The sequence below is a fragment of the Neofelis nebulosa genome, chromosome 12 (assembly GCF_028018385.1).
Source record: "Neofelis nebulosa isolate mNeoNeb1 chromosome 12, mNeoNeb1.pri, whole genome shotgun sequence".
In the NCBI taxonomy this organism is placed as follows: Eukaryota; Metazoa; Chordata; class Mammalia; order Carnivora; family Felidae; genus Neofelis; species Neofelis nebulosa.
In genome coordinates, this window is record NC_080793.1 from 14,288,207 (window position 1) to 14,312,335 (window position 24,129).

General features: G+C 49.9%; 1 protein-coding gene across 1 annotated transcript in view; it reads right to left on the reverse strand.

The window, feature by feature from the left end:
* GSN (gelsolin) overlaps positions 1-12,058 on the reverse strand; it is a 54,433-nt gene extending 42,375 nt beyond the window's left edge. The window contains exons 1-2 of the mRNA XM_058694294.1: positions 11,918-12,058; positions 1,519-1,613 (exon numbers count right to left, since the gene is read on the reverse strand). The gene's annotated coding sequence lies outside the window, so the exon portion shown is untranslated. The remainder of the gene's footprint in view (positions 1-1,518; positions 1,614-11,917) is intronic.
* Between the last annotated feature and the right edge of the window lie 12,071 nt (positions 12,059-24,129).

A 24,129-nucleotide genomic window follows, 5' to 3' on the forward strand; every position in this document is an offset into this window, starting at 1 on the left:
TAGGAGGTCACTGGGGCCACCCTGGCTGAACCAGAGTTCAGCGGAGGGGGCATGAGGCGGGGGCACATTGCCAGGGGACAGCAGTGAAGGGGGCAGGGTAGCAAAGCTCTTAGTTAACAGGTACACAGCTGGGCCTGAGCCGGTCTGGCCCTGCACGGTCTGCAGAAGTGGGGAGAGCAGGAGACAGGTCCCTCTGTCACTGTTGCCAAAGGCACTGGCATGGCCTAACACTCTTTTTGGTGACAGATCACTTGGGGCAATTCAGTTTTGGCAGCTGTCAGGCCTCAGTTTCAAAAGCGGAAGCATCAGAACCAAGACAGGCCCCAGATCCCTCCTTTCTGGGCAGCCTCAGGGCTGGCCCTTCGTCTGCAGAACCCTTAAGGTGCAGCTGAAGTGAGCCAAGTCCCATCTCTGGGCCTAGCGGGCCTTCAAGCAATCCCAGGCTTCGTGGACAAAGCATTCAGGAGACCATCAAAAGGCAGCTGTATCTAAGCTCTGGGAAAGAGGAACAGCAGTGACAACTGTCCCTGCGCTCCCCCCCCCCCCCCCCCCGGGCAAAGCCAGCTGGGTCACAGCAGATGAATAAACCCTGGAGTCATTCAGCCCCTTCTCCTTTTGGCCACCAAGGGTGATGTCATGAGCTGGAGGGGTGTTTTCCAGGCTCTCCGGACGGTTGCTATTGGAAATTCGCCTTTGCTGCCGCATTGGAAGCTGGGCTTTCCCCCTAGTCGTGATCCTTCCCATTTCACAGTTCACAAAGCTGTAAATCTATAAGCATCTATAGATTATAGATTATACATCACAAAGTAGCATCTATAAGCTTCTACAGTCCTCATGACAACCTTGTTAGGTGGGTGGGTGGGAGACCAATACACCCATTTTATGGGGGGAGAAACGGAGGCCCAAGCTGGGTCATGAAGTGGGTCTCTTGCTTCCAGCCCAGAACTCTGCATGGCAGCCTCCTGGGGCGGCTGGGGGGGGGGGGGTCAGTGAATCTGATAGTCAGGTGGGCCCCACCCTGCCAGCTGTCCCAGGTGGGGATGACTCATCCACCTGCCCTGTGACTCACACAGCTTGAGTCCGCCTCTTACGGTCAACAAGCTGGAGGCTTGGCAGCCACGCCCCCGCAAGTTCTCACCTCTCCAAAGCCTCCGGGGAGAATTCCTGTACCTCCAGGGAATCCACCCTCTTATGGAAGAGCTGACAGAGGCCCGGAGAGGGAAAGCGACTTTCCTCCAGCCACGCTGAGAAGTAGCACAGCCGGGATAGGGCCCAGGCGCCCCGGCGCCCAGCCCAGCCCTTCCTTGTCTCTTCCCCACAGGATCCCGCCCTCGCCGGTGAGGAGCAAATGAGGCAATGGGCAGAAATGTGCTCGGAGTTTTACCAGAGAAACCTCGGGGACTCCCTTTGAATCCACTGTGGTGAGCAGCGGCTGCTTCCACTGTCCCCTCCAGACTCCCCTGGGCAGCCAGAGCTGGGCTTAGGAGGACTCAGGGGTGTGTGCACTGCTATACCTACCTTGCAGGGCTGTGAGGGGGAAGACGGCTGCTCCCGGCAGAGGTGCTGGGACCACGGCAGAAGCACTGATGTACAAGGGGGGTTATCAGCACGACCTGTAAACAAGGGGCCAAGAATCTCAAGGTCAGGTGCTCCAGGTCATCTGGTCAAATCCACATCTGATACTTCTACTCATCCCCAGAACCCCCCACCCACCATCACACAGCCCCTACTTGCACAGCTCAAGCAACGGGGAACTCGCTTCCTGCCAAGGCCGTAAGACCATCTGTTGAAGAGTTTGGCTGGTTAAAAGAACTGTTGTTAGGATGAGCTAAAGTCTCTCTCCCTACGGTTTTGACCTGCTGGTCCGAGCTCTATCCGCTCGGATTACCCAGAAGAGGTCTGTCACCCTGTTTCCCAATGGCTCCTTAGAGACAAAGACAGTGATCTTGGGCCCCCCAGGTCTTATACAAGTTGTATACCCCCTTTCCTCCAGCTTTTCCTGAGATGAGGTGTCTGGTTCCCTCTCTCCTCACCTTCCCCAGTCAGCTCCAAATGAACCTTGTGCCTACTGCCAGCACAAGACCCAGAATTTGACATTCAGGCAAGCTCTCTCCAGGGCAGGGCAAGCAGAACTCTCACCTCCATCATTCCAGATATCATGCCTCTGTTAATCCAACCTAAAATGCCATCTGCATGTAGGCAAACCCCAGGGCATGTCTGAATTCTGCTTAGGGTCAATGTCAGAGCTGTGGTTCAGGATTCTGGAGTTAGACAAAATGACCCCTCATTTAACTAACTGTGTAACTTGATCAGGTTACTTCACCCTGAGTCTCAGATTTCTTCTCTGTAAAAAGAAGGATTAGGTCAGAACTTATTCCATAGGCTAGCATAAGGATTAAATGAGATAGAATACGTCAAGGGTTTTGTACGGTACATAGGTTTACTGACACTTAATTAAATCCCTAAGCCTTTTTTTAGAAATTATATTTTTCTCATTCTGTACTTGTGCAACTTGGGAACCCAAGCTGTTTACGTGGTCCACTATTGTAAGACCATATTATCATTATCTGGCAATAGGTCTTTCTCTCCTACCAGGCTGTGAGCCCTGCCAGACAGCTTGGTCTTTGAAGCCCCGCACATGAGCTGGCAAACAGCAAAAGCAGTGGGTATATGTGCTAGAAGACTGAACAAAGGACCAGCCAAGATTGGCCCCACAGTGGATGGTGCAGCCCAGCCCTTTGGGCCCCCGCCTTTCAGGGACAAACTGGATCTTCACCCTTCCCCAACGCCCCAGAGCCCCAGGCATCTACATTCAGAGGGGCAGCTAAGCAACCTGGCTCCCGCCTGCTCTGGAAAATTTCTCTGCCCAAACCAGCTGCTCCAAGCCAAGGACAGAGTCCAAGATCCCAAATGCAGTGGGGCGCCCTACAGGCTCCAGGGATTAAGACACAAACGAGCCCTGTTCTCAGCTGACGGTCAACGGCCCAGGCATTCCTGGTGTATTTCTGCATTGTGAGTGGCAGACATAAGCAAGGCAGGGCATCTGAAAAAGAGGCTGGGTGCTTCTCTGGGCCCCACAGTGCCACCTCTGTGGCCTTCCTCAGAGAGTTCCACATGGATCGATCAAAGCAGAGTTGGGTTGGGTTGTGTTCCTGCAAATGACGACTGACCTCTCACTTCCTGTTCATTCTGTGTGAGGATAAGCCTTCGAAATCCACTCCCCCTTTTCTTCTACACACCTCCAGATCACACCCTCACCCTCACTGGTGGTGCTACGTTTGTTCCTGAATGTAACTTGCTCCTCCCCCTGGTGCTCCCCATGTCAGCAACAGCACCACCATCCACCATCCACATGCTGGGCCAGGCCAGACCCCAGGGCAGCACCCTCCTCAACCTCCCCTGCTCTGGCACTCATGCCTCCCACACCACCTAGCCCGGCCCTGTCCTGCCGGCTCTACTCAGATGCGTCGTCTTGTCCCCACCCCCACCACCAACATCCTGGTCCACTCTCTCATCTGGGTGACTACAGTGCTTGCTTCCCGACCGGTCCCCCCACCTCCTCTCTCCCCTACGGTGCAAGCCCAGACCACGCCACTCCTCTGCTCAGACTCTTCCATGGTTCTCTTAGAGCGCCCCCCCCCCACCCAGATCAAGTCCAAGATCCTCAGCGAACTTTTCAACGCCCTTCATGATCTGTCGCTGTCAGTCCCCTGAGCTTCAGCCTCTTTAGTTCCTGTCTTCCACCCACACCCCTCCAAGCTCCAGCCAGGCGAAGCCGCACTCTGCCCCGAGTCCTCTTGTAATCTTCACACAGAGTCTCCTCTATTCTAGAACCCTCTTCCATCCCTGTTCGTCACTTCTCCTTCCGCTCATGATCAAGCCCAGCTTTCCTCCAGGAAGTCTGCTGTAACCTCCCCTCCCCCGTGAGGGTGAGCTCCTTGGAACTCCCACAGGCCTCTACTCTTCCTTGTGACACTGCATTACTTACGGTCCCTTTCCAAGTCAGCCTTCCCCGTTAGACTAAGATCTGCTCCCATGGATCCGAGTACCTAGCCTAAGGCCGAGGCCACCATAGCTCAAGAGTCACCGAAGGAAGAAGCTATGTGCATATACACACGTGTGCACACGTGCGTAGACATATACTCATGCACATGCACACGTTCACAGATGCTGAGAGTACAGGTGCTGCCATCTATGGGCAAAAAGAGCATTACACTCTTTCCCAGGCTGGGGACACTGGGAGCCCCAGGGTTGCAAATTTGGCTGGGTTTAGAATTAACTCCAGCGAGCTCCAAGTTAGCCTATTTTCCGTTCTGGACCTTAAGGCTGCAGCAACTTAAAAACAAGGTCCACAAACCACTGACTCTAGTCCACCGCCCACATGCTCCAGAGGGAGCCATAAAGAGAGATGTTTCTTTCCAGCACTCACCATCCCAGCCTGGGGCCCTGGGGGCGCCTGTGCTCGATTATATCTCAGAGAGGGAGAAGGCACAGAAGGTTAGAGCTGCCCACCCCAGGAAAGGCTGACCTTCGTGTAGACAGTTCACTATTAGTGAAATTGTAAGTCACCAGGAAGCCCATTTGTCTAAGGTGGCTAAAGAGGAGCTTTCGGCCCTGGGGGGGGGGGGGGGGGGGGGTTGGGGGGGGCAGGGGGGAGCTGAAGCCAGAGGTGTTTTTCTCCTAAAAGACTGCTCCCGGCATATTGGGAGGACTGTTTCAGATTTGGTGGGAGAAACATGATATCTGTCTAGTAATCCCAGAAGGGTTCAAATGGCCACCCCAATGACAACAGTTATTTTCCGAGCAGCTACCAAGTATCAGACTCTTTACATACATTCATATCTCATCCCCATGATACTCGGCCAGGCAGGTATCATGGTTCCTATTTTGTGAAGGAAGGATACAAGCTCAGAGAGGTGAAACCGTGAGCTGAGGGTCACACAAGATGTCTGTGCAGTTCCCACAAAGTCAGGCTGCCTCCAGGCATCTTGGTCTTGCTAAATTTCAAGCATTAAGGCTTGGCCTCATGCATACAAAAAAACAAACAAACAAACAAACAAAAAAAAAAACATAAAGCTTTGGTTACTCTAGATCAGGGGTTAGCAAATTTTTACTGTAAATATGTTAGTAAATATGTTCTGCTTTGCAGGCCACATACCTTGTCTGTTGCATATTCTTCCTTGTTTGGTTTTAGGTTTGAGTTTTGTTTTGTTTTGTTTGGGTTTTCAGGGTGTCTTTTTTTTTTTTTTTTTTTAACAAACTTTTACAATGTAAAAACATTCTTAGCTCAGAGACATACAAAAACAGGCTGGGGCCTCCCAGAGGCTGTGGTTTGCAGCCTACAGACACGAAGAGAAGAATGTCTATAATCTCAAGTATAAAAACTTCTGCTGGAAATGTTTAAGACAAATGCTAGGTCCTTCAGCTGTGTTTCTCCTGGTTCAGATGGTTTCCTGCTGAGTCGCTCTTTCCTTAAGAAGGCCCCTACCTCGCGCTGCAATTAGGCAGCAAAATATTTCAAGGACTGTTCAGATTCTAGAAACTCATAGCTGTGGACTAAACCGTCTGGCTCCATGTTGGGAACAGAAGAGGGAGGCAAATACTATGGGTAGGAAGAATCTCAAAGATCTAGGCTCTAGTCTGGGCTCTTAATAAGGGATTTAGAATCTTACTCTACAAAGTGTTAACTCTGTAGCAACTTCAGCGCTACCTGGGATCCTACGAGAAACGCAGAGCCTCAGGCTCCACCCCAGACCTAACCAGAATCTGCATTTTCACAAAATCCCCAGGTGATTCGTGTTCACAATAAGCTTGAGATCTGCTAGAACATCTTTCGTGTCCACATACATTATTGTTAATACAACCCTTTCCTTGAGGAAAGAAAGGGTTTATTTATTTATTTATTTTAATGTTTATTTATTTTTGAGACAGAGAGAAACAGAGCATGAATGGGGGAGGGTCAGAGAGAGGGAGACACAGAATCCGAAACAGGCTCCAGGTTCTGAGCTGTCAGCACAGAGCCTGACATGGGGCTCGAACTCACAGACCGCAAGATCATGACCTGAGCCAAAGTCGGCCGCTTAACCGACTGAGCCACCCAGGCACCCCGAAAGAAAGGGTTTAAAGACATCTCTCTTCATGTCAGAGGATTAAGTCTCTGACCTACCCTCTGCACCAGGGAGCTCAAAAAGCACCCTATTTGGGAAGCACAATCGACAGACCAAGACCTGCCACTGGGTCATGAAATCAAACCTTCAACTGGCAGAAAAGTAGAACCAGGAGAACCGGAGAAGGTGCCATTCTCCATTTCCCACTGGGGGGAGACCAGTCACAGAGGGAAATGACTTTCCCAAGAAGACACTGCCAAGGAAAACTAGGGGTCTGGCCACGGTCAGGTTGTTTAATCTTCCCAGGCATTGGGTTAAACAACTGAACTCATTTTGGCTGTGTGCTTTACGACAATCAATTTCTGTCTCTGGGGTGCATGGGTGGCTCAGTCGGTTAAGGGCCTGACTCTTGATTTCGGCTCAGGTCATGATGTCACCATTGGTGAAAACAAGCCCCACTCTGGGCTGACAGTGCAGACCCTGCTTGGGATTCTCTCTCTCTCTCCCTCTCTCTCTGCCCCTCCCCTGCTTGCACACACGCACTGTCTCTCTCTCTCTCTCTCTCTCTCTCAAAATAAATAAATAAACATGAAAAAAATAATAATAATTAAAACTTTTTTTTTTTTTTTACAAATCAAATACATTATTTCATTTCTTCAATCCCCCAGACTATTGGAATAAAAGATTTTAAATAAACACGTGTTTCTCTACTTAGGTAGAGACTACTTCTCAAACTCTTTTACCAATTAAATTTACAGTCCTTAATAACATGGGAAAATATGTCTGTCGCAATGCTGAAGAAAAAAAAAGAAGTAAGAATAGAAAAATTATAAATGTGGTATGACCACCATTACGTAGGGGTAAAAAAAAAAAAAAAAAGTGCTGAAAATATCGGGAAGGAAATGCCCCCAAATGTTAGCAGTGATTATCTCACATTGGCAGAATTATGGACAGTTCTTTTTTTTTTTATTTTATTTTCTAAATTTCCTATCATAAGTATTCATTATAATTAGAAAAAGAAGGGAGGGGAAGTCCTTGGAAGAAACACCCCGTTTCCTATGGGTATCACGCCCATCCCACTTCGCCACTCCCAAAAAGTTAACTACTGTTTACTGTGTCCATTGAGGGCCTAGCCTCGCCATAGCGCTTACAGTAAGGGTCGGACCCCACCCGGAAGGCTCACATATACCGTCTCTCCCATGCCTGGTAAATAAGCCAGACCCAGATGTTATCCTTGTAGAGGCGGGAAAGTAATAGCACTATTGGCTTAAGTGAATTTAGCAGAATAAATAAATCCACCCCCACTGGCGTGGCCCCTTCAGCGAAGTTCCCGGAGAGAATCTATGACTGAAACCATTTCTGCAGCCCCCTGCGGAAGAGCCAGCGTCTGGGATGCTGTTATCCCTTAATCTAAGCATTGGGTGAAAGAGGTGCAGAGGGTCTCTCTGAGGCAGGACAGGAGGGACGAGGATGGGGAGGCCGGGAAGGAGGCTAGATGGCCACGTGGCCCCTGGGAGCTCACGTCTCCACACTTCACTTTCCTCATCTACAAAGCGGAGCCCATCATGACAACCCAGGGCTATTGTGAGGCTCAAAGAAAAGAAGGTAAATCATTTCATCTCTCTAGGCTGAGCCTCAGTTTCCTCATCTGTGAAATGGAGTCAGTATCTCCTCCACAATAGGGCTGTTAAAAGATTAAACAAGACAGTGAACACAGCAAGCATGCTCCATACAGTGGCCATGATTCTTCTTGCTTGTAGAACAGGGAATAAGATACTTAAATGAATCTTAGGCCTCAACTTCCTTACCTGCAATATGGGGCAACTAATTCAGTCCACGAAGACCAAATTCATGAACAGCTGGATCCCCAGCTAGCACTGGAGTAGGTCAAACATAATAGGCTATGGGCTCACTTGGAGGTGCACGTTTGTGCACTGAGCACAAAGCCTTCTGGCTCAGAGCCCATCAGAGCCAGGAAAGCTTGATGTTATCCTGCCCACCCCTCTAGCACAAGGTGGACACGGGGGCACAAGTCACTCAGTACTTTGCCAGTGACAAAACCAGGACCCAAGTCCGGGCCTTCTGCTGCCCAGCCTCGCTCACCACACCTGCTGGTTTTCTCTGCCCTGCCCTCAAATTGCTGATGTGGTCCCGGGCAGGACAGGGGACAGCAGGCCTATGGTAGGGGAGCATGAGTGGGGGAAGGGGACAGGGAAGGGGAAGCCAGAGAGCAGCAGGAACCCAGCCTGCCTGTGGTCTACAAATTCACAAACCACATCAGGCTGAAATATGACACAAGCTCACTGAGTTGAAAGGGAGGAGGTATTTTTGTTTAACATACCCCAGCTGCCTAAACGCTGGTCTCTCCCTTTCCCTCCCCGCCAAAATGCATGATTCCTGGGATCTGCTTTTCCCTGCTTGCTTCTGCCAAAGGGGAGATGGCCCTGGCTGGGACCCCAACTCACCGAGTGACCTAGGACAAGTGATCTTGTGTTCTCTCAGAGCCTTGATTCCCTGAAACGGAAGGGAGACTGACCTATGCTCTGGAGTCCTGTTGACAGTACAGAAAAGGATGAATTTCCAAACAGTACCAGGAGGTTCTTCAGGCCTCTCTGCTGCAGGGCTGAGAGCCCCAAGCTGTGTGCACTGACCCAGATCCCTTGTCACAGCCACAGTGAAGCCCCCAGCAGTGCTCATAATGTCAGGACTACAAGGAAACTTCAGGATAACAATGAGTGCAGGGAGTAAGAGCTCTGTAGTCAGAACTCCAGAATCCTGGCGACCATTATCTTTAACAACGAAACTCGAGACACATTTTTTAGGCTCGGGTACCTCATCTGTAAAAGGGGAAAACAGTAGTACCTAAGAGGAACAGGTACACTAAAATGTGCATTATTATTATCATGCCAACCAACGCCACCTCCCCCCCCCCCCATTTTACAGATGAGGAAATTGAGGTCCAAAGAGCCAGGCGTTGCCACAGGTCACTCCGAAGAAACAAGGCTGCAGCTCTACTCCCAAGTCAATGCTTCTGACTTCTCTCGGTTTCTAATAAGCAAATATACACACTCAGAGGCTGTAGTTACAGACTGTAAAGTCTGCTTGAAGAAAACCAGAGATCAGTGCCTCAGCACAAGGAATACAGATCATGCAGACATCATCTCAGGGACCTACCTGGCAACTTCTCAAGAAAGACCCAAACTACACACAGGAGTAGGGAGAAGTGACCTACGCGCACCGGATGGCTGAGAAGTGTAAAGGCATCCGGTCAACAGCTCTTGCTCATAATAGCTTGGCAAAGTGCACATGTGGCTGCCTCTGGGGAAAGAACGGGGCTGGAGGGATGAAGCTTACACTATACTCTTCTCTATGTTTGAATCTTCAGTGCTATTTTTTTCTGCTTTAAAAATAATAAAATAGAAGAGAAACAACACTGCACAAAAATAATTTAGCAGCCTTGTCCAGTAGCTATCAGCCTATTGTCTGCTTTCAGATGAAATTTAGAGAGGGTTCCAAGACCTTCAGCTGGGTTTCCAGAATCTGCAACTCTGATCTGTCATGGTGGCCACTGCTCTGGTTCAGACCTGCACTGTCTTTAACCTAGACCATGCAACAGCCTCTTCAGGCTCCCCCTGCCTCCAGTTTGCCCCTTCCAGTGCATCCCCTACATCAACGACCAGATCAGCGAGAGTTTTTATCAATTGCTGTGGTCGAAAACCTTTCTCAGCTCCTCATTGCCTTCAGGATAAAGTCCAAAGCCTTAGTTTACAATCTTTATTTACAGTCTCAACCCCCACAGCTACACCCTTCCTTCACTGCTAGTCTAGCCATGGATGGCTCAAGAAACCTCAGTACCTTTGCACAAGCTATTCCTGTTTCTTAGAATGTCTTTTCCCTCGACTCCTTTAACTCCTGGGAACCTGTTACTGATTTCCGGGGCCTGGGTCGCCCAAACATTCTTAGTCGCCCCTTTATGGACTGAAATAACTCTCGGTATCACATGATTGTGTCAACCACTATGGATGAGAAGTATCTTGAGGACAGAGAGCTTTGTCCTCCTCGAGGGTCTTGGGCCTTCACAGGGCAAGCCATAGGACACAGGCCCAGAAAAGTGTTGAATTGAGGAAGGAGGGCAGGAAGGAAATGCCATGAGAGGCAAACCAACGCCCCCCCCCCCCCCCCGCCACCAGCTCCCGGGAGCTGCCTGCTTTCCGTGTTAGTTCGTAATAAAAAAAAAAAACTATGGAAAATTCTGGAGTAAAGTTCCCTTCCCTGATTCACACGGAAACCTTCTTTGCTGCTGTGTAACTGCCCCCGGGTGCCAACCCAAGCTCCCCGGCTGTTTACAATTTTCCTGGCATTTATAAATAGCAAGGCCTCAGAAAGGAAAGTGGAATTTCAAGGGAGCTGGATGCTGCCTGTCCCACCATCCCATCCTTCCTTCTCTCAGAGGCCCAAGCCTCTTCCCCTTAACATCCCCTAGAAACACCAACCAGCACCCCCAAGTGTGGGGATGGGGAGGGGAGAGGATGTCTTAATGAATGGAACACTCAAGAAAGAGTGAAAAGCTCCACCAGCTAGAAGGACTCAGCTTAAAGGCCAACTGGAACTGGGTCCTAGCCCTGCCCTTTTGTCACCGTGTGACTGTGAGCCCATCACAAACTTTCTGGGCCCTGCGGTTGTCTCAGCTGTGGAATGGGGTTGAGGCGACACTCCAGCAAGCTATGGTCACTGCAAAGGGGTGCAGCAAGAGGTCCCGGTGCCCTGGTCAGAAATGTGGTCCTGGGAGAACAGGACCTACAGGATTAAGTGTTTGAAAAGCCTCCAGGAGCCAAACAAAACCACACGCTCCTCCCCAGGGCCCCACTTCCACAAAGCCGGAGTCACCCCCAGAACAGCCCTTGAATGCCTTTGGCTCTTTGGAGTTCTGGCTGTTTTAAAGATGCCCTCTCTGCTCTGTGGAAGGTATAAAGGCAGGATAGTGTATGCCTGGGCACATAGAGGGCCACAAAGGAAGCCAATGGCCCCTCCCCACCCAAAGTCTCCCCCCTGCCTTCCAAAAACTTGCCCTTGACAACGGCCCAGAGCAGCCGGCCTGCACTGGGCCAGGGGGACACTGCTGTGACCAGATTCTGGGTGGTGATCAGCCCCCAGAAGAGATGGGGACCCAGGGAGAAAGGGAGACTCCAATCACTGTCTTCAACTCTGAACGAAGTTTTCCGTGTGAGTCAGAGAAACCAGCGTACATTGCAGGGCCGAGGAGGACAAGGCACCGTCAGGTTAACAACTGCAAGCAGATTTCAGACGGCGAGTACAAGGAAGAAGTTTCTAACAGACCTGGGCCCAAAAAGAGGAAGGAGGCGGAGAGCTCCTCGTCGCCCGCGGAGAGCAGGCGAAGGCATTATTACCTTGGAGTCGAGGTTCCGCCGAGCACACTCTCCGGCGGAGCCACCGCCCAAACCGCAGACGCGCGGCCACCTGCAAGCCCGGGTCGGATACACCGAGTGCCCGAGCGCCCGAGTGACCCCGAGCCCAGGTCCCTCACCCGCGGGGGCGGGGTCAAGGTTAGCTCAGGTGCTTGCAGCACAGCGGGGCCTGGAGGTGGAGGCCCGGCCCCCCTCCTTCCCGGCCCTAGCCCCCCCTAATCCAACCCTTCTTGGTTCCCTGGAAGACCAGCAGGGTGAGGGAGGAAGCCCTTCTCCAGCGATGCCCCGCTGCCGGGACGAGCTCCGACCGAGAGGGGAGCGAGAAGGACCCAGATGCCCGGGATCCCCAAGACGTCCGGGGCCGTGGCCGCCCCCCTCCCTTACCTGCTGCGGAGGCGCTGGCGACGACGGCTGCAGGGTCCAGCTGTGCTCAGCTGGTTCCGGGCGGCGGAGCGGGGGCTGTGCGCCCGTTCGGACGCGGTGGGCAGGGCGCGGGCGGGAGCCGCCCTCGGGGCGGGGCGGCGGGGCCGGGGCGGGGTGGGGGGGTGGGGGGTGGGAGTGGGGGAGGAGCGCCGGCCCCCCCCACGCAGGCAGCTGGGCGGACGGCGACTCCGGCTGCAGACTTGCATTCGTCCCGGGCGGTCTGCACTACTTTGCCAAACCCCCTCGCTACATCCGCGCGAGGAAGACAACCGCACCCCGCCTTCCCGGGAATAAACGGAGTTTCGGGGCACCGCGGGGAGATCTCCAGGAGGTTGGGGGTCGTCGGGGGCCGGGGGGAAGAGACCCAGAGTAGTAGCTCCTGGGCTGGGCTGGGGTCAAAGAGCTCGGCTGGGATGGGCGGCGCGCCTTGCTCAGCTGGGATCAACCAGGCAGATTTCAGCTTCTGGGAGTGCCGACTTCAGGAGGCAAAGCCCCCTGCAGGAGAGCCTGAGATGGGCCACCAGCAAAAGCAGGGAGGTGTGCAAGCAGCTGCTAGACCCACTGAAAGAAAGGAGAACGTTTCCCAACTTCATTCAGAATGAAAGAACAAGAAATGCCAAGTGCATCCCTGTCCTTCAAACAGAACCTTCAAAAAGAATCTTGAGGGGCTTTGGAATCATAAGGCCTTGTTTGGAACTGCCGACACTCAGCAGGCCTGTAACTTTGGGCAAGTGACAGCAACATTATTGAAGTGTCACTTCGTCCTTTGTGAAATGGATATAATGATTGCCTCCTCGTGGGGCTGTTGGGAAGACGCAGGGAAAGAAAGACTGAGCACAAGGGCAGGTACTGTGGCTTCTCCACAAATGGTCGTTCTTATCAGTGTGAGGGCAGACATTCTTTTCCGTGATCGAGAACATCCTCGTTGTCAAAAAGATGAGTGCGAGGTCACTTTTGAACAAATGTTAATGTTTTCTTCACCTCAGCAGCTTCTCATGTGGATTTGAGAGACAGGCGTGTGTGATGGCACAGGGCACAGGGCGGCCTTCCCTTCCAACAGGCCCGCTGCGAACGTGGGTTCTCAGGCCTCTTGCCTGAGTTGCCCCTGTGCCTCCAAGTGGGAGGACTCCCACACCAGGAAACCGGACCAGACGACTCAAGATGTCCATTGCCAGCCTAGGGGCTGGGGGTGGCCCCATGTTCAGCTGGGTCAAACCTCCCTCTGACACAAGGGAAAATGTACCAAGTCAGTACCTGCCAGGTTCTGGGGATCAGAGCAGGAAGAGCTGGTGTTTAAGTAGCAGAGAAGGCAAGAACACCATACTCACTTCCTGGTTTTGTTTTTGTTTTTTTTTTTTTCTGCTTTTTCCACGGAGTGGCAGCCAGGGAAGCCACAGGACCTGGGGAATCCCGGCTCAGCTCTTCCTTCCCCACTCCCTTCTGCAACTCTAGTAATTACAGGAACCATTCCTTGAACACCTCAGGCCATGTTCTGGGCTTCCCTTGTGCTCCCGACTTTCATCCTCAGCTCCCCACCCACATCCCCCCCCAGGTAGGTGTTACCTTGTCCAACTTTCAGATGAGGAGGCCAAGGCACGGAGAGGGTTAAGTAGCTCTCCCAAGTTCACACGAGTAACAACAGACACACCTAAGTCCTTGACCCCTCTCCTTTATCCAATGTCCTCTGCCCTCTACTGCCACCTTTCCTGGCTAGGGAAACTCTACTCAGCTCCACTTTCTCTAAGGACTGAAGCAGGGTGCCCACCCCAAAGAGGGGCTCACCCCCTCTCTCCGCCACTCTCCGCTTTTTTCAGAGGCTGCCTGTGGCCGCCTGTGCGCCGGGTGGGGAGAAAGGCAGAGACCCACGATTCAGCTCTGAGCTCTTTGATTATAATCCCTCTCATACACATGCCTTGGGTTTATCCAACATATCATTTTCAACCCTAGCAGCTTCAAGGAAAGGCAAACCTCTGAATCTGTGTCTCCATAGAACTGGAGAATATCGGATTGAGATGCTGGGAACATCTGGACCAGGCTCTCACTTTAGAAATGGGGAAACTGAGGCCAGTGGAGTACAGGCTTTCACACACAACCCTGGGATTGCTCCACTTACTGGAGAGACACGTGAGCATAAGCTGCTGCCAGAAAGAATTACAAATAATGGTGATGAGGACAACGATGGTAACTTCTACTGGAGGGACAAGCAAGTTCCTAGTGCTTTGCTTTGCATACATCAACACGTGTGTTTCACAGCTGGGCAGGATAGATCTTGGCCTGACCTTTTAGTCAGGGCCAAGTTGGCCTCGCATGGGTGCTAAGAAGTCTCCTCTGTGTTGGTATCTTCTCATTTCTCTCTAGACTTCTGTCTGTACTCCTCTCCCCACTGGCTCCCCACCGCCTACAGGCATCAGTAAGACCTTTTCTGCCCTGGACCCTCACCTTCAGAGTGAATGGCTTCTCGTTCTTGACAATATGGACCCCCTCTCATGGTGGAAGTTGGATGTATCCAGGAGACCTACCTCCCCCCACCCAGGAGTGAGGATGGGGGAAACAAAGGCCATACACAGGCTACACGGTAATTTGGAGGTGTTGCTCCCCTTTGTGAGAATGCCTCTCCCCACCCACAGGAGTGGCCCTCCCTTGGCACCTGTGTTTGTACCATAAACCCCACCCCACCCCACCCCACACACAGTTGACAGTATTAGGAGTAGACACAAAAACCAAACAGGACTATCAGAATTTGGAATTAAAGTTTGGGTTATGATGATTATGTTTAATTAACTGGGCCTGTGGGAACCGGCCATCTCTGAAGGCCAAGACCACCATTTTGAGGGGACCATCTTCCACAGAGAAAGCCAGTGAGACCCTCATTAAATGGCTTGAGGGATGTGGGTAAATCGGTGTGGAGAAACTCAGAGAGGAGAAGGCTGGGCTGGCCGGGGAAGACTTGGGGATCTACTGGGGCTCTTTTGGATACAGAGCTCTCCTGAAGCTGGCCTCAGAAAAATAAGTTATTAGGACAAGCATTTATTGAGCATCGAATGCCTTACAGCAGGTTCCTAGAAGCAGAGCATAAGATCAGGATTTTGTGCAGAAGATTAATTGAAGAGATGCTCTTAGGTGATCCTGCAATGTCCCAAGGAGCCTTGGGACAGGGATGCAGCTGGGCCTTGGGGTCAGGCCAGATGCAGGCCCGAGTACAAAGGCTACCTGGAAAGGGCTTTGGCTCCATTGTCCATCTCTGCCCATCGATTTTCCGTTCTGCCTCAAAACGGACAAGCGTCTCTGCTTTCCACAAAATGGCTTTTACCAGCAGGGAACCGGAATCTTTGTTTGTGGCCCACATGCTAACTTGGGTCACATGCCTACCCTTTATCCAGTTGACTCTAGCCACAGAGACAGGGTCATATTGCACAAACCTGGCTGCTCCCACTGTAACCTGTAGATGGAGAGAAAGGAGGAGGGAAACCAGGCAGAGAAGACAGTGTCACTGGGCAGGAGGATTCAGTTGGCCTTGAAAGGATAGAAAGAATAAGATTGGAGGTGAGGAATGGGCTGGAATCTTCTGCTCTGGGCACAGAATAAGCAAAAGTGTGGAGGTCAGAGGAAGACAGGCCTGGAAGACGGGTGGGAGTCTGGGCGCCTTCAGTGATGTGCTAGAACTGGCTTCAATCAGCTCACAAGAGCTGCCGGTAAATTTCCAGGAATTTTGACAGCTGGTTGTTAAACACAGCCTGTCCACAGCTACACACAGCTGGCCCTATGACAGTGGGATAATACAAACTAAAACTGTAATTATAACTGCCACATTTTGAGTGCTTCCTGGCCATGTGATCATGCCAATTTATTACATCAATTAAGCCTTACAATTACCTCCAAGTTAGGTATAGTCTTCAAGTTTTCAAATACGTAAACAGGCTCACAAAAGTAACCTGCTTATGTTTCCACAGCTGGGCGAGTTATAGAACTGGAATCCAAATCCAGGTATGTCTCCAAAGCCCAGGTTCTTTTTTTTTTTTTTTAACTTTTTTTTTTTTAATGTTTCTTTTTATTTTTGAGAGACAGAGAGAGACAGCATGAGTGGGAGAGGGGCAGGGAGGGAGAGAGACCCAGAATCTGAAGCAGGTTCCAGGGTCTGAGCTATCAGCACAGAGCCTGATGCGGGGCTCAAACTCACGAGCCGCGAGATCATGACCTGAGCCGAAGTCGGACGCTCAACCGACTGAGCCACCCAGGTACCCCAAGCCCGGGTTCTTTCTATAGCCAAGGTGAAGGGAGTCAGGGGGAAGGTGAGGCTTCTCCCAGGCCTCTCATTGAGGATCAGGGATTACTTAATTTCATCTTGACAGTGTTAGGGCCTGATGTTGGGCCCTTCCCTGTACACTTCCTATAATGCTTTATAACAACTCACTACTTATTTATATGGAAGGTATTTGGAGTTGTTTAAGAAATGTAAACCTATTTTAAGAAAGATTATATAAACTGCTGTGCTTTAGAAATAAGAATTCATAAAGCCCCTAATGTGCACACACCAAAAAAAAAAAAAAAATCTTTGAGGCAGTGCTATTTTTATATTCTTTTATGTACCCACAGAAGCAGTGCATGGTCTGTGTTTTTTCCTTACTTATTATTTACTTACCGCTTTTCTGAGTACTAGTTATGTGCCGAGCCCTGCGCTTATGGCTAAGGGCATGGAGATGAATCAGCCATAGACTCAACCCTTGCAGGGCCTGTGGCCAAGGAAACCGACAATTACACTAGGCTGTTATAAAGACTAAGACAGAGAAAGCTTGGGAGGGGATGGAATGAGGCTGAGGGACACAGACAGGGTCCAAGAAGGCTTGCAAAGAAGCAGATGAGCCAGGCCTTGGAGGACACTTCTCTGGGCCTCAGTTTCTTCATCTGGTAACTATGTCCACCTCCAAGAGTTGTGGGAAAATGAAATTACCCGTGTCGACTGCTCACTGCATAGAAAGGGCTCTGTAAACAGTAGCTGATATCATTAGGGGAACCCCACAGGTAAAGGCACGGAGGTCCTTAAGGTGAGTGAGCGTGTGCTAGACTGTCTGGAATACAGGGGACATGAACTGAGCACTGGAAGATGAAGCCAGGCAGCAGGAGGACAGCAGTATTCATAGGGGCCTGTTCTAGGCATTCTATCCTTCAAATCTGACAGCAAGTTCCCCGGACTGAAACTATACTCACTCCCAGATCAGAGACGGGGAAACGGAGGCTCAGAGAGGTGACGTCACTTGTTTATGGTGCACAGCTGGGAGATGGCACAGATGGAACGAGAACTGAGATTTCACTCCAAGGCCACCATCTCCCGCGTGGGACCGACAGCGTGCCAGCCCGGAAGGCATGGGGCCGCTGGGAAGTTGTCGAAGGCTCTCGTGCAGGAGACTGACACTGTTGGAGCCGGCTCAAGAAGAAGTTTCCACGGAAGGGGACAAGGGCCCGCTGGCCCCACAGCCCGTGCCTGCCAGGGATTTAGCAGGAAGAGCTGGCTTTTGTTCTAGATGAATCGGCCCAGCTGTTTCTGAAAGCCCAGCCCCACTCTTCTGGGCTCAGCGGACCAGAAGGCATTCAGCTGTCCCCGCAGGTCACCAGTGGGGTGGGAGAGTGCAGTACTTTGTCCACTGGACTGCACCGTTTACAGAGAGTTATATTATCACAACACGGAACATTGGGCTTTTTTTTTTTTTTTTTAATAATGTTGTGCTGCATCTTGGGTAGCAAGTTGTAGTGGAAACACAATCAGGACAGCAAAGCGTTGCCCTCTTTGGAATTTGGAGAAACGAAAATAAATAAATAAACACATACATACATACCACTTAGAATAGCTGACTGGATTAAGGTTTTAGTCAAAAGTTGTTCTGGGTCCTCCACTCGGCTCCTCTTCTTTCCTTTCTCCCAGTGCTTCTCTTTTTCTTCCCCCATCCCTCTCTTCCTCCCTCTCCTCTTCCCCTTTCTCACCACGGATGCTGCATTAGCAGCACTTTGCTGGAGTCCAAATAGACTCGCCTGGGGGAATTAGGATACCTGAGTTCACACCCTGTCCTGCCTCTTTCTTACAGGATGATCCGGGGCAAGCCACTCACTTCTCGGAGCCTCCATTATGCCACCTGCAAACTGGGACAGTAGAAGTACCCACCTCTAGGCGGTGTTATAGCTGGCTCACAAAACCAGGCATTTTTTAGCCCCTGCTTCTGCTGCACTGGCCCCAGGGAGAGCCAGAGGACATCTGTCTCATAAGATCTAGCAAACTGTCCTTCACCAGTTAGTCTTTAGGTCAAGCCACTGTAGCTTGTCTTACCTTATGGCTGCAATTTGTACGAATGTCTTCAGATGCTCACAGTGCAAATGCAATCATTTCAATTCTTTTTCTTTTTTTAAAAAAGTGTTTTTTTTAACATTTATTTGTTTTTGAGAGAGAGAGTGGGAGCGGGAGAGGGCCAGAAAGGAGACAGAGGATCTGAAGCAGGCTCTGCACAGTGAGTACAGAGCCTGAGGCAGGGCTTGAGCTCTTGAACCGTGAGATCGTGACCTGAGCTGAAATCAAGAGTCGGCAGCTTAACTGACTGAACCACCTTGTTTTTAAAATCAAAGCCACAGACTTGAGAAACCCAATGCCTGATGAACAAGAAGCTCAAAGTTTCCCTGATGGGGCTTCTCTTTTCTTCTTTGTTCCCAAACTCCAAGGCTGACGCGCCCCAGCACGGAGAGGGTCAGCCCACACCCACAGCAAGCTGGCAACCTGGAGTTTTGCTTTTTCCCTGGTGCACAGTCTTGCCGTTTTAGCCCCAACCTCAGACAGATGCCCCTCAGACCCAGGTCCCTGGGCAGGTGCCAGGGGCCTCCATGAGCAGTCCAGCTCCCTCACTGCTTAGCCCAGACGCTGCACTCAAGTTTCTGCCATGGCCATTCTCCAGGGTCCCGGCCTGCCAGTCTCCACCTCACAATTTGTCTGCATATCCGCCCTCAAGGACTCCAAATCTCCCTCTTTTTTTGGCCTCCAAGTGCCTCCCATGTCCCCCTTCAGAGATGAGGGAGCAACCTTCAGGCAGTAAAAGGTGAATTATCCCAAGACTTTAAAGTTCCTCTTTCTCTAGAGATGAAAAAAGGGAAAAAAAAAAAAAAGCCAGTTAAATGTTCAGCAAGCAACCTATGACACCTCTCTCAAAATATACATGGCGTAAAATACAATCAGCCTCATTTTATGGAACCCGTGAGAAGCTACGGGAAGCTTATGTGCGAAGGGCCATGGCTCGGCAGGCTTTGCATTTTATCACCATCCAGATAAGTTCCAAGCTGCTTCAGCCTGGCACTGGTGGCCACACATGATCTGGCCTTGCTTTATCTCTCCAGCTCTATCTCATCCCCTCCCACCTGTCACTGAATCACCTGCTGCTATCCCAGAAGATCCTACTCTCTGTCACCTTGACACCTCCACGCGCTTGTACCCCAGTTCGCTCTTGGGATGGCCCATCTCGACCTTTGCCCCTGTTTAATCCTTCCCTATATGTTCAGGTTCATTTCGGGGGAAGCTCCTTTGCAAAGCCTTCCATGACTGCTCCAGGTTATTTCATATTAGCTGCCTTTCCCTGCTCCCACAGTTCCCTGTGATGCATCCATCACAGCACTAACTAGAAAATAATGCAGAAATAGGTTCCCCTGTCCTGTTATTCTTCATCCAAGGACCCTGCTTAATCCCCTTATAAATGATGGTTATTTGTAATGATTTAGTCACTGGTTTGTTTACTGTTCGCCCCCCCCCCCCCCGCCCCCGCCACTAGACTGTGAGCTCCCTGAAGGCAGGGCCAGATTGTTCATTCTCTACTGCCTATGAAAGTGCCCAGCATAGGGGCGCCTGGGTGGCGCAGTCGGTTAAGCGTCCGACTTCAGCCAGGTCACGATCTCGCGGTCCGTGAGTTCGAGCCCCGCATCAGGCTCTGGGCTGATGGCTCGGAGCCTGGAGCCTGTTTCCGATTCTGTGTCTCCCTCTTTCTCTGCCCCTCCCCCGTTCATGCTCTGTCTCTCTCTGTCCCAAAAATAAATAAAAAAAAAAAAAAAAAAAAAAAAAAAGAAAGTGCCCAGCACAGCAACCTGGACAGAACAGACCCTCAATACACACTTACTGGATTGAACTGAAATGGCACTTACCACACTGTGTTATAATCATCTGTTTATGTTTCTAGTGCTACCAACGAATCCCTCGTGGGCAGGGGCCAAATCTCATTGGCCGTTTGCTCTTAGTGCCCAGCACAGAACTTGGCACACAATAGATCAGTAAATGTGGAATGAGTGAATGAATGAGTGAAATGACTTGTAAAAAACTAACATGAAGGCGGGATGAACAAATGATCAAATAAAGGAATTCCAAACAACCTTTCTGAAACAACCATTTGACAGCTGTTACTTTCACTGTTTGAAATAAATATAAGACTCCTCTCTTGATTCTGTTCACTGGTACTGTTGGAAAAAAATTATAATGGAGTCGGTCAAGGCTAACCTTTAAAAAACAATCACCACAGAAATCCAATGACTGCAGTAGCCTCTTAATGAATAGGCAAGACATTGATATCAATTTACAGTAATTAGTAAGGCTAAGATACCCTCTTAAAATGTCTGCTTCCTTAACCTTCCAGATTTGTATCCAATATCACCACTTAGTTTTTCCAAGTTTCATATTTTAAAACAACTTTATTCCCTGTAACAACAGTGATGTGTGTGTGTGTGTGTGTGTGTGTGTGTGTGTGTGTGTGTGTGTGTGTATAAAGGGAAACTACTGTTTCTTCTCTACGACTCACACAGAAATTTACTTCTGACACCAAATGTGAGGGGTTTTTTTCCCCCACACTGACCGATTCTGTGATGCCAGTAGGGTATCCTACAATTCAGTTCTGTTCTGACACTGTATATCTGGAGACAGCATCAAAGCCCCCCACAGGTTAAGGTTCGGTTCCACAAAGCTGTCTGCACCCCACTTTGGATGCCAATCGCAAGCTGATGCCTCCAGGACTTCTGGCCCACCAGGCTATAAATCAAGGGTTCCCATCACCCCCTTCTCAGGTTCGATAACTTGCTAGAACAGCTCACAGAACTCAGGAAAACAATAGATTTACTCGGTTACCAGTGTATTATAAAGGATACAACTCAGGGACAGCAGGTGGAGGCATGCAGGGAGCAGAGTGTGGAGGAAAGAGCAAGGAGCCGTGCCCTCCAGAGGCACTAACCTCCCAACACCTCTCTGTGTTTGGCAAACTATAAGCACTCTGAACCCCACAGCTCAGGGATTTTTATGGAGGCCTTATCGTGTGGGCACCATCAATTATTAACTCAGTCTTGGTCCTTCTCCCCTTCCCAGGGGATGGGGGTTTTGGGCTGAAAGTTCAAGCTTCTAATCATGGCTTGGTCTTTCTGGTGACCAGAACCATCTGAAGCTCTCCAGGAACCCCCACAAGGGTCTCCTCAGTAGAACAATAGATGCTCCTATCGACCAGGAAATTCCAAGGGATTCGGGAGCCCTGTGTCAGAAACTAGGGTCAAAGACCAAATATTAGAACAAAAGATGTTCCCAGCACCTTTATCGCTTAGGAAATTACAAAGGTTTTCAGATCTCTGTCTAGGAGCCAGGGACAAAGACCAAAATATATATTACTTACTGTATCCCCAAATCACAGCATTTGTTCCATAATATATACATATTTAAGTGCTCATGGCATTACAAATACAGTAACTACTTAAATGTCTTCAACATGGTCTTTAAAGGAAAGTAGCCATATTTCCCCAACTTTTCTAAAGTCAGAGCATAGCAACTGATATAGGACTGACAACAATCAGAAACTTAAACCCAGGACGTCCTAGAATTTTCTGGATGGGAAGTCAACACACTCACAAGTATTTCCATTTTTACATAGCTGTGATCACCACATCTAAACAATCACACACACAGCTTTCCCCCCCTCGTTGTATCATGTAGCAAACATTTTTCCCTGTCGCGATATATTCTTTATATTTCCTCTGAAAAAAATCTTATCATCTCCTGAGCCTCACCCACAACCAACTGTAATCACTTCCTCTCCAATGACACCTCCCCAGGGCTCTCAACAGTTCAGCAGGCTAACAGGAGGAGGCTCTCTAGTCGGGGGAGAGGAACGTTCTGGAGTCACACACCTCCATGGAACCCTGGCTCTGACACTTCCTTGTTATGCCACCTTCAGCAGGCTACTTGTTATCTTTGATCTCAGTTTTCTCAGCTGTAAATTGGAAATAATAGTGCCTTATGTAGAGAGCTGGTGTAAGGATTAAATGTTTAAAAAAAATTTTTTTTAATGTTTATTTTTGAGAGAGAGAACGAGTGCAAGCGGGGGAGGGACAGAAGGAGGGGGAGTCAGAGAATCCCAAGCAGCCTCCTGGGTGTCAGCACAAAGCCTGATGTGGGGCTCAAACTCACAAACTGTGAGATCATTACCTGAGCTGAAGTCAGATGCTCAACCGACTGAGCCACCCAGGTGCCCCTCTATCTATATGTTTAAGTGAAAAAAACAAGGTGCAAATCAACATGTATGGAATGCCAGCATGTGTGTGTGAAGAGTAATAAAGAAGAGAGAGAAGAGATATATGGGTCTGCTTGCACTTGTATAAAATACTTTGTAAGGATACATCAGAAACTGGTAACACAGGTTGCCTCTGGGGAGAGTTCTGGTGGCTGGTAGATGGGGCAGAGAGATTTTTCTGTGTATACCCTTTGTTGCCTTTGAATTTTAAACCATGTAAATGTATCATCCATTCAAAGTAATAACAACAACAGAAAGAAAACACAAGTTGCGAGACACAAAAATATTGCTATATATGCTTTTTGCCAGAGATAGAAGAACTCACCTCCTGCAGAAAATTGCTTGCATGTTGGGAAAAAGCTTTCTCAGGTCTCAGGTCTCAGGTCTCAGGTCTCACAGCTATGCAAACCAAAGCCCGGAGCCCAGTCTGGAGGGAAAAGGTTAAAACCATCCAATAGTAAAGGATGACCTCTCTGGGTGAAGAGGTAGCTCTGATTTGAAGCAATTCTTTACCCAAGGAAACTGGAGTTTGGGGCACTGGGAATTGGGGGAAAGAAAAGGAAAGAGGAGGGACTTAATAAGAACAGGAGATAAGAATGGTCCTCCAGGGCTGAGACAGCTCCCCATGATGGCACAAGGCTGAAGGCCTTTAGGACCAGTGACTCTGGTTTTAGGGGGACCCAAATCTTGCTACTGTGGATGTGGCAGGATGTGAAGCCTCAAACCGGTTTAAAACCAAGACAGTGTATAGTTGACCTTTTCTTTGCCCAGAACTATTTTCTCTCACTTATTCTGCAGCTTGAGTGTTGAATCTTCCCTATCCTTAAGAAAAGGGAAATCTTTTCTTTCTCTTTCTTGGTCTGTTTGTATTAATTGCTGAGGATCCAGACTCCAGATTTACTAGGTCACCAAGTCTTCTGCTAAAGAACTAGAGAACAGGAACTAGAATAGAGAAAGAAGGAAGTACTGTGGAGGAGACCAAAAGAAGAAAGAAAGAGTTTTCTCTAAACTAGAAGGGCAGAGGGTTGGAGGTGAGCAAAGTGATGGGGAGGTTTGCCATAAGGACCAAACTGGTCTGAGAGCTGATCTGGGGCAGTTTACCAAAAGGGAAGAGGACCCAAAGCTCAACTGAGGCAGGTGAATGGAACTAGCAAAGAAGGCTTCAAGGGACACTGTTTGAGCATCGAGGAACAGAGCGAGAGTGGAGGCATTGCCTCAGATTGCTCAACCATGACCAGAGGGAGAACCTCAAGGTGCCTGCACCAAGTTAGCCTATACACATTGTTCCTTTGTGGCCAGCTGGTGGATGGGTCACTCTGTTAGCATCAGTAACTCACTGGATGCCTGCCCAGTTGGAGAGATGCCCACCCATACCATATGATGTCAGCCTGAACCTGCTCCATTTATCCAGGCGACAGATACCTACATAATGCCCCAGGACAAAACCTATAAGCCCAAAGCAAGGAATGAGACCCTGGACTCAGTGGTGTGGTGACAAGAAAGCTCTGGGCATCTATACTCAGGTGGGGGAGGGGGGAAGGAGAAAAGTGGGAGCTGAACTGGATGATCTCCATCCCTCCTGAGATGGGACAGTGACACTGTGGGTTTCACATG